At 37.5% G+C, this 15,268-nt stretch overlaps 1 pseudogene; it reads left to right on the top strand.

The window, feature by feature from the left end:
* LOC144305601 (stress-induced-phosphoprotein 1 pseudogene) lies at positions 1-1,828 on the top strand (annotated as a pseudogene).
* The last annotated feature ends 13,440 nt before the right edge of the window (positions 1,829-15,268 follow it).

Raw genomic sequence — 15,268 nt, 5'->3', positions numbered from 1 at the left:
ATGGAGCAGATAAATGAGCTGAAAGAGAAGGGCTATAAGGCCACCCTGAATGTGGGCAACAGCGATGATGTGCTGCAGTGCTACTCTGAGGCCGTTAGATCCCCAGAACCACATGCTCTACAGCAATCGCTCCACAGCCTAGCCAAGAAAGGGGACTACCAGAAGGCTTACGAGGATGGCTGCTAAACTGTGGACTTAAAGCCCGGCTGGGGCAAGGGCTATTCGAGGAAGGCTGTGGCCCTTGAGTTCTTAAACCGATTTGAAGAAGCCAAGTGAACCTACGAAGAGGATTTAAAACATGAAGCAAATAATCCTCAGCTCAAAGAGGGCTTACAGAATAGGGGGCCAGGTTGACAGAACAGAAATTCATGAACCCTTTCAACATGCCCAATCCGTACCAGAAATTGGAGAGTGATCCCTGGACAAGGATGCTGCTCACTGATCCTACCTACCAGGAGCTGATAGAGCAACTAGGAAACAAGCCATCTGACTTGGGCATGAAACTGCAAGATCCCCGGGTCATGACTACTCTCAGCGTCTTACTGGGGTGGGAGGAGGAAGTTGCAACACCTCCCCCGCCTCCACCTCCCAAGAAGGATACCAAGCCAGAGCCAATGGAAGATCTTCCAGAGAATAAGAAGCAGGCTCTGAAAGAGAAAGAGCTGGGGAACGAAGCCTACAAGAAGAAAGATTTTGACACAGCCTTGAAGCACTATGACAGAGCCAAGGACCTGGACCCCACCAACTTGACTTACATGACCAATCAAGCAGCCGTGTACTTCGAGAAGGGTGACTACAGTAAATGCCAGGAGCTTTGTGAGAAGGCCATTGAAGTGGGTTGGGAAAACCGAGAAGACTATCAACAGATTGCCAAAGTCTATGCTCGAATTGGCAACTCCTACTTCAAGGAAGAAAAGTACAAGAATGCCATCCATTTCTATAACAAGTCTTTGGCAGAGCACCGGACCCTGATGTGCTCAAGAAATGCCAACAGGCGGAGAAAATTCTGAGGGAGCAAGAGCGGCTGGCTTACATAAACCTGGATCTGGCTTTGCGGGGGGAAGAACAAAGGCAATGAATGTTTTTAGAAAGGGGACTATCCCCAGGCCATGAAGCATTATACAGAAGCCATCAAATAGAACCCAAAAGATGCCAAATTGTACAGGAATCAAGCTGCCTGCTACACCAAACTCCTGGAGTTTCAGCTGGCACTCAAGGACTGTTGAGGAATGTATCCAGCTAGAGCCAGCCTTCATCAAGGGGTACACTGGAAAGCAGCTGCCCTGGAGGTGATGAAGGACTACACGAAAGCCACGGATGTCTACCAGAAGGCATTAGATCTGGACTCCAACTGTAAGGAGGTGGCAGACGGTTACCTGCGCTGTATGATGGTCCAGTACAACCTCCACAATAGCCCCAACGATGTGAAGTGACAGGCCATGGCTGACCCTGAGGTACAGCGGATAATGGGTGACCCAGCCATGCAGCTCATCTTGGAGCAGATGCAGAAGGACTCTCAGGCGCTCGGCGAACACTAAAAGAATCCTGTAATAGCACAGAAGATCCAGAAGCTGATGGATATGGGTCTGATTGCAATTTGGTGATGACTTGCTCATCGTCCACTTCCCTTCACCCTCATGTAGAAAGAGGAGCTGGGGCTGCGGCAAGCAGCGCAGAGCAGAAGGGAGAGCAGGGGAAAGTGAACAGCTTCTCTCTATATATTTATATAGACTATGTGGAAGACACAGAGACTCCTACTCATGTCACTCCCACCGCCGCTGCCTCTCGGCCCTCCCAGCACACGTATGGTCTCTTCTGTTGCCCCTGCTGCCTTCTGTTCCCTTCCCCAACCTCAGTCACTGTCTCAGCTGCTCTCCTATAGTTGGTTATTTTTTATTTGGGGCAGTGGGCATGTATGAGGAGGCGGGGGCTGTTCTTCCCAACCTCAGGTCCCAACTGTCCTCCTAACATTGTTAACTCCACATGTCCTTCTCCAATAAAACAAGCCAGTTAGGTGTGGTTATACAAAGAAAAAAAAGAAGAAAAAATCACCAAAAAAAAAAAAAAAAAAAGAGCCAGAGGTATAACATTCTCCGCCACAGATCTAATGGATATGAATTTAAGCAAAATGTTGGAGTTTAGGATTACAATTATAAAGTTACTAGTTGGGCTTGAAAAAAGCATAAAAGATTCTAGAGAATCTCTTAGTGCAGAAATGAGATCTAATCAGGGCAAAATTAAAAATACTTTGAGATGCAGTCTAAACTGGATGCTCTAATAGCTAGGGTAAATTAGGCAGAAAAGTGAATGACATAGAAGACAAGTTGATAGAAAGGAAGGAAGCTAAGGAAAAGAGAAAAACAACTAAGCCAATGAGGAGAGTTTCTGAGAAATAAGTGATAGTTTGGGGGGAAAAATAAAATCCATATTATTGGAATTCTTGAGGGCATGGAGAGAGAGGTCCACAAAGTATATTTGAGCAAATAATAGCTGAGAACTTTCCTAATCTGGGGAAGGAAACAGGCATTCATATCCAAGAGATAGAGAAGATCCTTCCCAAAATCAACAAAAGCAGATCAACACACTGACATATAATAATGAAGCTTGCAAATTTACAGATAAAGAGAAAATCCTGAAAGCAGCTCAAGACAAGAGATTCCAAACATACAGTGGGAGAAATATTAATTAACAGCAGACCTATCCACATAGACCAGGCAGGCCAGAAAGGGCTGGCATGGTACATTCAAGGTACTAAATGAGAAAAACTTGCAGCCGAGAATACTTTATCCAGCAAGGCTGTCTTTCAGAATGGAAGGAGAGATAAAGAGCTTCCAGGATAGACAGAAACTAAAAGAATATGTGACCACCAAGCCACCCCTGCAAGAAATATTAAGGGGGGATCCTGTAAGCAAATATGGAGCCCAAATAAACAGAGACAATCTGCAGAAAAAGGAAATATACAGGTAATACAATGGCACTGAATTCATATCTTTCAGTAGTTATTCTGAATGTGAATGGGCTAAATGCTCCAGTCAAAAGACACAAGATATCAGACAGGATTAAAAATCAAGACCCATCCATATGCTGTCTACAAGAGACTCATTTTAGACCTAAAAACACCTTTAGACTGAAAATGAGGGAGTGGAGAACTATTTACCATGCATATGGACCTCAAAAGAAAGCTGGGGTAGCAATCCTCATATCAGATAAATTAGATTTTAAACCAAAGACTGTAGTAAGAGATGAATAGGGATACGATATCATACTTACAGGGCCTATCCAACAAGAATATCTAACAATTATTAATATGTATGTCCCTAATGTGGGAGCAGCCAATTATACCAACCAATTAATAACCTAAGTAGAAAAACACATATATAATAATACATTAATAGTAGGAAACTTCAACATTCCACTTTCAGCAAGGGACAAATCTTCTAAGAAGAAGATCAAATGGTACTATCCCTATAGCTCCAATTAGAATTTCTATCAAGAGCTTTCAGGATGCCTGGTGGCTCAGTGGTTGAGCGTCTGCCTTTGGCTCAATCCTGGGTGCAGGGATCGAGTCCCACAACAAGCTCCCTGCAAGGAGCCTGCTTCTCCCTCTGCTAATGTCTCTGCCTCTCTCTGTGTGTCTCTCATGAATAAATAAAATATTTAAAAATAAATAAATAAAAGAAACAAGGGCTCTGAATGACACACTGGGACAGATGGACTTCACAGATATATACAGAACACGCCATCCTAATACAACATAATATACATTCTTCTCAACTGAACATGGAACTTTCTCCAGAATAGACCATATACTGGATCATAAATCAGGTCTCAACTGACACCAAAAGTTTGGGATTATCCCCTGCATAATTTCAGACCACAATGCTTTGAAACTAGAACTCAATCACAAGAGGAAATTTGGAAGGAACTCAAATACTTAGAGGTTAAAGAGCATCCTACTAAAAATTGAATGGGTCAACCAGGAAACTAGAGGAAAATTAAAAAGATTCATGAGAACTAATGAAAATGAAAGCACAACTACCCAAAACCTTTGGGATGCAACAAAGATGATCCTGAGGGAAGTACATTTCAATACAAGTCTCTCTTAAAAAATTAGAAAAATCTCAAATACACAAGCTACCCTTACACCTAAAGGAGCTGGATAAAGAACAGCAAATAAAGCTTAAACCCAGCAGGAGAAGAGAAATAATAAAGATTAGATCAGAACTCAATGAAATAGAGATGTCTAACAGATCAACCAATAGATCAACTGGTTTTCTGAAAGAATAATATAGATAAGACCCTAGCTAGACTTATGAAAAAGAAAAGAGACTCAAATTAATAAAATCATGAATGAAAGAGATCATAATTAACACCAAGGAAATACAAACAATTTTTAAAACGTATTATGAGAAACTATATGCCCACAAATTATGCAATCTAGAAGAAATGGATGCATTCCTAAAAACTTAAAAATTACCAAAACTAAAACAGGAAGAAATAGAAAACCTGCACAAACCCATAACCAGCAAGGAAATTGACACAGTAATCAGAAATCTCCCAACAATCAAGAGTCTAGGGCCAGATGGCTTCCCAGGGGAATTCTACCAAACATTTAAAGAAGAATTAATACCTATTCTATCAAAGCTGTTTCAAAATATAGAAATGGAAAGAAAACTCCCAAACTCATTCTATGAAGCCAACATTACTTTGATCCCAAAATCAAAGACCCCACCAAAAAGGAGAATTATAAACCAATATCTCTGATGAAAATGGATGTGAAGATATTAGCCAGTAGGATCCAACTGTACATTAAAAGGATTATTCACCATGACCAAATGGGATTTATTCCTGTGATGCAAGGGTGGTTCAACATTCGTAAATCAATCAATGTGATCACATTAATAAATGAAAAGACAAGAACCATATGATCCTCCCAACTGACGAGAGATTGACAAAATTCAGCATCCTTTCTTGATCAAAATTCTTCAAAGTGTAGGGAAACAAGGAACATATCTCAATATCATAAAAGCCATCTATGAAAAACCCACAGAGAATATCATTCTCAATAGGGAAACACTGAAAGTTTCCATTGGAAAAAAAAGTCTATTGAATAATGGTGTTGGAAAAATTGTACAGCCACACGCAGAAGCCAAACTAGAACCATTCTCTTACACCATACACAAAGATAAACTGAAAATGGATGAAAGATCTAAATGTGAGGCAGAGATCCATCAAACTCCTAGAGGGGAACACAGGCAGCAATCTTTTTGGCCTCAGCCATAGCAACTTCTTGCAAGACACGTCTCTAAAGGCAAGGGAAACAAAATAAAAAATGAACTATTGAGACTTCATCAAGATAAAAAGCTTCTGCACAGCAACAGAAACAGTCAACAAACCTATAAGGCAACCTACAGAATGGCAGGATATTTGCAAATGACGTATCAAATAAAAGTCTCGTATCCAAGATCTAGAAAGAACTTATCAAACTCAACACCCAAAAAACAATCAAAAAATGGGCAGTAGACATGAACAGACATTTTCTTCAAAGAAAACTTACAAATAGCCATGACAAAATGCTCCACATTTCTCAGAAGCAAGGAAATACAAATCAAAACTACAATGTGATACCACTTTATACCAGTTAGAATGGCTAAAATTAACAAGATAGGGAACAACAAATGTTGGTAAGGATATGGGGAAATGAGAACCCTCATATACTGTTGGTGGGAATGCAAGCTGATGCAGCCACTCTGAAAAAGTGTGGAGGTTCCTCAAGAAGTTAAAAATAGAGCTATCCTACAAGCCAGCAATTGCACTAGTGAGTATTTACCTCAAAGATACAGATGTAGTGAAATGATGGGACACCTGCGCCCCAATGTTCATAGCAACAATGTCCATAGTAACCAAACTGCAGAAAGGGACCGAGATGTCCTTCAACAGATAAATGGATAAAGATGTGAGATATATATAAAATGGAATATTACTCAGCCATCAGAAAGGATGAATACCTTTATATCGACATGGATGGAACTGGAGGGTATTATGATGAGTGAAATAAGTCAGTCAGAGAAAGACAATGATCATATGGTTTCACTTATATGTGGAATACAAGAAATAGTGAAAGGGACCACAGGGGAAGGAGGGGAAACTGAGTGGGGAAAAATTAGAAAGGAAGACAAACTATGAGCGACTCTTAACTCTGGCAACAAACTGAGGGTTGTTGAAGGGGAGGTGGGTGGGGGGATGGGGTAGGTGGGTGATGGGCATTATGGAGGGCATGTGATGTGATGAGCACTGAGTGTTATATGTTGGCAAATTGAATTTAAGTTAAAACATTTTTAAAAAGAAAATGAAAACACTAGTTCAAAAAGATATCTGCACCCCTATATTTTAGTATTATTTACAATAACCAAGATATGGAAGCAACCCAAGTGTCCATTGATAGATGAATGGATAAAGATAAAAATGGTAAAGATACATGCATATATACATACACACATACACACAGACAAGAATATTACTTGGCCATAAAAAAGAATGAGATCTTGCCATTTGAGACAACATGAATGGATCTAGAGAGTATTATGCTAAGTGAAGACATAGAAGGACTAATATCACATGTTTGCACTTATATGTGGATTCTAAAACACATACACACAATGTAACATTAGGAAAAAATGTCTTGCCATTTCCAAATACATGGATGAACCTATAGAGTATAATGCTAAGTGAAATAAGTCAAACAGAGAAAGGCAAATACCATATGTTATCACTTATATATAGATTCTAAAAAAATAAAAATAAAAACAAGTGAGCAAACCAGAAACAAACCAAACCAACTCTGTATAAATACAGAGAAAAAGTTGGCAGTTACCAGTAGGGAGGGGTTTGGAGGATACACAAAATAAATAAAGGATACTAAGAGGTACAAATTTCAAGTCATAAAATATCATATAAATAAAAAGTACAGCATAGGGAATATAGTCAATAATATTGTAATAACATTGTATGGTGACAGGTGGTAAGTACGCTTATTGAGACAAGAATAGCATAATGTATATAATTGTCAAATCACCATGTTGTATACATGAAACTAATATATGTCAGCTATACTTCAAGTTTAAGAAGTGGCCCTGGTTAAAGATCTGATGAGAGTTTATATTAATGCAATTGATGAGGGAATTTGGTTGTTTTGTGACATACCTTTTAAGATAATAACTAGAATTGTAGGGATGCCTGGGTGGCTCAGTGGTTGAGCATCTGCCTTCAGCTCAGGGTGTGATCCTGGGATCCGAGGATCCACATCGGGCTCCTTGCACAAAGCCTGCTTCTCCTTCTGCTTCTGTCTCTGTCGGTCTAACTGTGTCTCTCATGAATAAATAAATCTTTAAAAAAAGAAAAAAGAAAAACCTAGAATTGTAACTGGTAACACTGTAGCAAAAACAATCAGATTTCTAGGAATTTTATATAATTTCTAGAATGCTAATATTAGTAATCCATTACAAATATAACCTGAAAAATGTTTAGCATCACTTGTTGGATGGTGCTTCCCATGCTGTTTAACATATTAAATAAGCCTAATGTAACAACTTTATTTTTATTTTATATACATATATAAAAATAACAAATATTTTGAGATGTTTCAGGGTTCCTGCAGAAATCCCAAAATTAGTTTAGAAGCCAAATAAATTTTATTTTGAGAGGTTTGTCAAAGTATCAAAAGATTTTGGGCATTTGACTAAATAGGACACAGATCACTATGAAACAATACTTAATTATGTATTTAACTAAAGTGACATATTATTTAAAGGCAGATATTGTAGGTTACATAGTTGTGTGCAAAACTTAGCTGTTTTCATATTGAGAAGACTTATTAGTCTTAGACTTAGTTTTTGTGTTTTGTTTTTTAAGTAATCAAAGACCTGATAAAGACAACATGAAGCATGGGAAGTTATTTCGGTAAGACACAAATTTTTGCATTATAGATAGGTTACTTACAAGGTACAGAAAAACATACAATCTCTTATCAAAAACAGACCAGTAGTTCAGGAAAGCTTTGTCCTTTTCGCTGATGTAAGATAATTTTTACTTTTACAGAAGTACACTATTGATATTAATCTAAGTATTCAAAAGTTTATAATAAAGTTATTCACTTATACCCAGTGTGACTACACAAGGTAAGATTGCCTTTCTTTCCAAATTACTATATCCATTTATTATCCTTTGTTCTCTTCTTTCTCATTCTGAAATAGCCAATTATTCAACTTTAGGAAAATATTTTTTCTCTTATACATCTTAAACACATTTCCATACTTCATATCCTTCCTCACCTAAAAACACATCCTACATTCCTTGCATACAGAATTGTTCCTCTTATTGATTTTAGTTTTAATTACATATATTAATTAGAATGCTTCACCTCCAAAAACTTTCATTTCTAATGAAAACTAAGTAAACAATTGTGGACTCTTACATCAGTGTCCTTTAGGTTGGCAAATTTAGGAATATATTTTATAGTTTCTAAAATCATATACTCCCTCATAGCATAATTTTTTAATATGGCACATGAGATGTTAACTAACAGATCCAAATACCTTTAGTTCCTCTGTAATTGGAAGCCCAAATTGGTACATTAATGTTCAATTAATGACATGTGTGTCCATATTTTATTTAGAAATGAACTAGATAATCAGTAAATTTTTATCATTTAGCAAAATTCTAAGGCTATAAGTTACCAAAGACATTGTGGGAAATATTTAAGTAGACATATCTTATTGTTGAAAAGTTTATAAACTTTTATTTAATTCACTTACTCTTAACAATTATGTTTATATTACACATGAAAATTTTATGAGACATTACACAAAGTTAAACGTAAACCATAAATTTTTCTTGCTGACAAAAAAGACAGGAGTTTATTTGGTTAGTGAACCCAGTTAGAATAAATGTAGTATATCTGCATTATATTTAATGCCAATAACTCTGAAGACAATTAATTAAACCAATTAATTTAAACTAGCTTTTTTACTAAAGACTGTACCAAATCATGTGAACTTGAAAAACATTTGAGTTAGTTTATATATTTCTGGGAGTTTTAGGAATGTTTGATTCATATAAGTGCTTACATATCTTTATGCCAGTTAAATAGAGCTCTTTTATAAATTAATTTGGGCACTACCATCCAGAGCCAGAAAAATATCATGTATATATAACACATATCCATAGATGTATATAAACATTCAAAAAGATGTGAAGACCTTATGGCTTTCATTCTAAAATTTTAGCCATGAGTCAGGTACAATAATACAAAACTCATTACTTTATAAATGGCAGTTGAATCCAAATTGTGTTTGTTACAGGTAGAACAAGTTTACCTGTTTGGATGGTTAAATCTTTTTTACTTATGTTTATGGAAAAGACTTTTGAGATTTGTATCCACCCTTGACAAGTAATCTTATGGAGGCTGTGAACTAGATTTGGGGCAAAGGAACTTTTATAGAAGTTTATATTTTGAAAATATAATCTTTTTATCCCCTTCAGTCTCAGGCAATTTCAGGCGGTGTTTCAGTTATCTCTTGGAATGTTTACATTTCAAAGACATAGTAAAACTTAACATCTTCAAGGGACAGAGGATGACTATGTTTTCTCTTGGGGGCTTTGGGGTATATTTATCTACTATCAGAGATCTATGGTAATTACTATTTAAAGTTTTCTTTTTTTTTTAACTGTAAGAAAGTTCCATTTCCACTGTCCTGATCTTTTTAAAACATTTACATTTTGAGATTAATAGAAGTTTGGGGTTGGTAAGCCTAGGAGGACTTTGAATTGTTTCTAGAGCCACATTTCTGGTTATATAAAGACTCAGTTGTAAGATAAGGACAGTTGTTTTTAATCCTCAAAGAATAGGATTACAGTTTAAATAATACTAAAGAGCTGACCTACTCTTTCAAACACACTTTTTTCTCCTTGCTTCTTTATATCAGGGAGAAGATATCCAACTAAGAAATTCTGAAAGATTCCTAGGTTATAGATTTAGAGCTATGTGTCTCTGGAATGTTTTGACAAATCCCTCTACAAAATTTTTGGGATTTTTTATCTCCTATGAGTATATAGTTTTGTTTTAGCTTAGAAGAGAAGGGCTTTAAGAAATGTTCCAATCAGGCTCTGAATATTAGCCCTCAATTTGGACAATTTCAGACTATAGAGCTCCTTAAAACAATCTTTTCAAACACCTTGTTAAGATTCAGTGAAGACAAACAAATACAGTATTGGCAGTATTGAAGTCCTTTCCCCCTCCTTTTTCTTTTAAACCAAGACATACCCCAAATGACTCAGCCAAAACCAGTAAACCTTTTATGATTTAACTACTGACTCAGGAAGCATCCCCAAAGAGGGTACAAGAGATACAGTTCTCCCAAGATCCAGACCCATTCCTAGAGATAGTCAAAAGAAAGACTCAGTTCCCCTAAGAGCTGGCAAAGGTCAGTAAGACAGTAACTGCAAATGATGTGCAACCCACATTTCTGTCTGGCAATATTTTTAGGGCCCCCAACCTGGCGATAGCTGAGCTGCCTATACAGGCCAAACCAACAACCTGCATGCCCCAGGCAGGTGGAAAGCCAAACCAAGTTCTCAGAACATACAAGGCAAACAGGAAAATAATAGCTGTTCCTTAGAGGGAAAGAGAACCAATAACCAATGGATACCCAAAACCAAATTTTAACCAGTCACAACATAAAGAATAAATTCTCGGGATCCCTGGGTGGTGCAGCGGTTTGGTGCCTGCCTTTGGCCCAGGGCGCGATCCTGGAGACCCGGGATCGAATCCCACATCAGGCTCCCGGTGCATGGAGCCTGCTTCTCCCTCGGCCTATGTCTCTGCCTCTCTCTCTCTCTCTCTCTCTCTCTCTGTGACTATCATAAATAAAAATTCAAAAAAAAAAAAAAAAAGAATAAATTCTCACAAATGTTTTTCTCCTGCTAATCTGAATTTGGAGAATAAGAGACAACACAGAACTTTTACCCTCTTTTCTTAATAAGCATTACAGAGATCCAGGAGAGCTAACTTTGGTAAGAATTCTTACCTTTAGCTGACTCCTGCCAGTTTCCAGGATCCCATATAAAGGATTCAGAGCCTGTAGGGTGTCTCAGTAGGTCCCATCATAGTCACCAAATTAGAGGAGGAAACATAATTGTCCTTCTACCCTTCTAAGTTCTTGGCTAAGATTCCCCTATAATAAAAAAAAATAGGTTAACATGATAAAAATTTTGATTACATATGTATCAAAGCTCCACAAAGATATGAGACTCAAAAGGCAGCCAGGCAATTGAAGTTTATATACCATCCTGAGTTAAGGAAAGAGGGGTGTGGAGCTTCAAAGTAGGGAAGGTAACAGCTCTTTCTAATATGGTCCTGTTAGCTTCTCCTGTGTCTGCAGTTTATCAAAATAATCATCTGGAAATAAAATTTATGCAAAAAAAGCATATTTTGGGGTGGCATTTTCTGCTACCCTTTAATTACAAAAGTATGCATAATGGTCTATAGGAGCACAGAGAACTGAGTTATTACTAAAACTATTAAGGAAAGAACAGTTGGTAGTCAATTTCAAACTCAAATGATCAATGAGAATTGTCAAAGTTTACTGGCTGCATGGTGGAGATTGAATCTCTAAAGGAAGAAGTGATGAGAATTTTGGCAAAGACTCAGGATCATTGAAGAATAAGGTTTATTCAGGGACCAACAAGAACTTGGTATTTCTACTACTGTATACTAATCCTACATAAATGTTTCTTTTGTTGATTCTGTCTCTAATACATTCCAGGGTACCTGAAACTTATTCAGTAAGAATTCAACATTTTTAAAATAAGTAAATAGAATGAGCTTGAAGATCTATGAAAAGGAGGTTGAGAGTCTAAGATTAATAAGTACAATTGTAATTGTACTTTTTAAAAAAATATTGATGAAACATCTATATCCACTACTTTTTGGTAAGAAACAAAATCAGCACACAGTACAACTCACACACTGCAAAATTCACTTTAAAGTGAGAAGATCTGGGTCAATCTCTGGAATGGTTGGTTGGAGGAGGGGACTCAGGGTAGCCCCTTGACTATAATTCTTTGCCCTGTTAAACATGCTATCTGTACATTCTCAGAAAACCCACCTTCAGTGAATAAAAGTTAAAGTTGATCTGAAAACAGGGATTTGGTTTTAAAATTTTTCATTACACTAATGTGTTTGTCCAACACTGGGCATATGATGCGGAGACAGGCATTATTCTAAATCTTTAGTAGTTGACAGTTTTGGTGATCAGGAAATAAACTTTGCAATATAATGTGTGATATAGATTAGAGCTGCCCCCTTGTCTTATCTCTTGCATTCACTTATTTTTGTTCCCACACTAATCTAGACCCAGAATTCAATGCCTCTACACATTCCCCCTAACCAGGCCTCAGTAATTTAGAAGAAATCGTATAGTTCAGCCTTGAGGTAGTGATTTGTGTAGTAGTAATATGAGTTGTGACTGTGTACCAAACCTTATTTAAAACAATTTCATCTTGTACTGCCCACAGATTAACTGGATATAAGCTGGCTGTTGGTTATCTGTTTTGCATGTACAGTCTTTGTTTTTGATTCACATCAACCAGATTCAAACATATACCCTCTTTGGATTCCACCAGCTGAACCTGTTCACACAAAAGCTTTCATATAATCTATATTTCACTGAAATTTTGGTAAGCGATGGATAGGAGGGGCTTTACATTTTATACTCCAAAATGAGCTATTTAGACCGCATGTATTCTGATTTCTGTTCTCCGTGACCATACTAACATAAACATATGTGTAGAGCTTCTCTGTCTCCCTTTCTCTCCCTTACTTATTCTCTCCCTTCTCTAGAACCCAGCTTTGTCAGGTCACCTCTTCCTTATTGTGCAGAGCGATTCAATCCTAAGGGAGTTTCTACTTCCAAATTTCATACTTGGTGCTCAGCAAGACAAAAGCTACCAGCTCCACCTCTCCACTCAGTTAACATGACTAACTTTCTTTAAGAGCATTTCATAGGTAATGTTTCATAATGTGTGATATCGATTAGAGCTGCCCCCTTGTCTTATCTCTTGCATTCACTTATTTTTGTTCCCACACTAATCTAGACCCAGAATTCAATGCCTCTACACATTCGCACATGCTCCCACATGCTCATATGCCCATCAACTATATTGTCTTACCCCAAAAGACAAGCTGATGAATTGTTGTTCTGCTTCTCTCTCTCTCTCTCTCTCTATCTCTATCTCTATCTCTATCTCTATCATCTCTCTCTCTTTATTTTGTAAGATTTTATTTATTCATGAGAGACGTGGAGATATAGGCAGAGGGAGAGGCACCGGTGGGGAGCCTGATGCAGGACTCTATCCCAGGACCCCAGGATCATGAACTGAGCCAAAGGCAGATGCTCAACCACTGAGCTACCCAGGTGCCTCTGTTCTGCTTCTCACTGTAATTGTGAAAAGTGCTAAAACTAAGAAAATAGAGTGTGTTAAGCAATTGTTTGAGGGGTATCTGCCTCGCCCTTCAGAGTAATGGAAGGAGGAAGCAATGATCCTCACTAAAACCTGGATGGGTAGCCAATAGATGGACAAAACAGATGAGGATATGAGTTGCTTAAGAGAGTAAGAAGAAAGTAGTTCACAAAGGAGGAGCAAAGTCTCAGGCAAAAATAGAACCCAATGAGGGGCACCTGGGTGGCTCAGTGGTTGAGCGTCTCCCTTTGATTCAGGTCCTGATCCCAGGGTGCTGGGATCAAGTCCCACATCAGCCACCCTGCAAGGAGACTGCTTCTCCCTCTGCCTGTGTCTCTGCCTCAATCTCTGTATCTCGCATGAATAAATAAATAAACCTTAAAAACATAGAACAATGAATGAGTACAGAGGGATTCACTTCTTACATGGTTTCTTCTCTTGTGTCACCCCTTCTGGGATACTCATCATGTCCTCAAATATGATATTTTAGAAAATTCTGCTGATGCTGGTGTCTTTTTTAGTACTTGCCTCGATAATTTTTAGTTTCCCAAAATTCCACAAGGAAGAGTTTTCTCCCTCCTGTGTGACATGTCTCAAGTCAGTTCCAGGCAGTCAGTCCTCCCCCTCATTAACCTCCCCAACTCTGCTCTGTTTTTCTCTCTTCTCTGCTTCCTCCATTTCCAATCTTCTCATTTATGTTCAATCCATTTTCATCAGAGCTCCACCTCCAACATGCCCCCAACATAGCCATGGATAAGGCCAATAACTTTTTTGTCACTAAATCCAGGTACTACACTACTCTTACATGTAAATTCTGTTTTTCTTCACTATTTTTTGTTTATGATTTTTTTTTACATGCAGAAGTGATTGTTAAAGTAATCCAGTTTCCCTTATTGTTTCTGGATGTTGAGTCATAGTTAGAAAAGTTTCTCTACTCTAAGATTATACAGGAATTTACTTCATTTTCTTATTTTTTTTACTTGCATCATTTCATTTTTTTCTTTTCTTTTTTTAAAGATTTTATCCATTTATTCATGACAGAGAGAGAGAGGCAGAGGAAGAAGCAAGCTCCCTATGGGGAGCACAATGTGGGACTCGATCCCAGGACCCCAGGATCATGACCTGAGTGAAAGGCAGACACTCAACCACTGAGCCACCCAGGTGCCCCTCATTTTTTCTATTAAAATATCTGATCCACTTGAAACTTATCCTATTGAATAGTATAGGTATTGATCTCACTTTACCTTTTTCCTTAAGGCAGTTCAGTTATCCTAATCTCCTTATTAAAAATTCCATCTTACACCTCAACTGATTTTGAGGTTGCCTCTATAGCATACTAAATTTGTATATAATATGTCTATTTCTGATTTTCTATTCTGTTCTATCATCTTTTTATTCGTGTGTCAGTACAACCCTATTTTAATTATAGAGGCTTTTATGAGCAAGTTTTAATATCTAGTAGATCTCACCCTACTCACACCTACACCCCTGCTTTTCTTTAATCTTCCATATATTTTCTGGCCATTTTCCTTTCAAATGAATTCTCTATGATCTATGCAGCTCCAGAAAAAAATCATTATTCTTTTACTGTAATTTCATTAAATGTATAAATTAACTTTGGAGGAAACAACCTATTTGTAATGTTAAAATCTTTCTATCCAAAAACCAGGTTTCATTTCCATTTGCTCAAGTCCAATTTTGTTTCCTTTAGTAGCATTCTGTGAGTTTTAAGTAAGTCTTGGACATTTGT

Source organism: Canis aureus, chromosome 3, assembly GCF_053574225.1.
Source record: "Canis aureus isolate CA01 chromosome 3, VMU_Caureus_v.1.0, whole genome shotgun sequence".
NCBI lineage: Eukaryota > Metazoa > Chordata > Mammalia > Carnivora > Canidae > Canis > Canis aureus.
The sequence above is the reverse complement of the archived record's forward strand: the minus strand, read 5'-3'. Positions and strand labels throughout refer to the sequence as shown.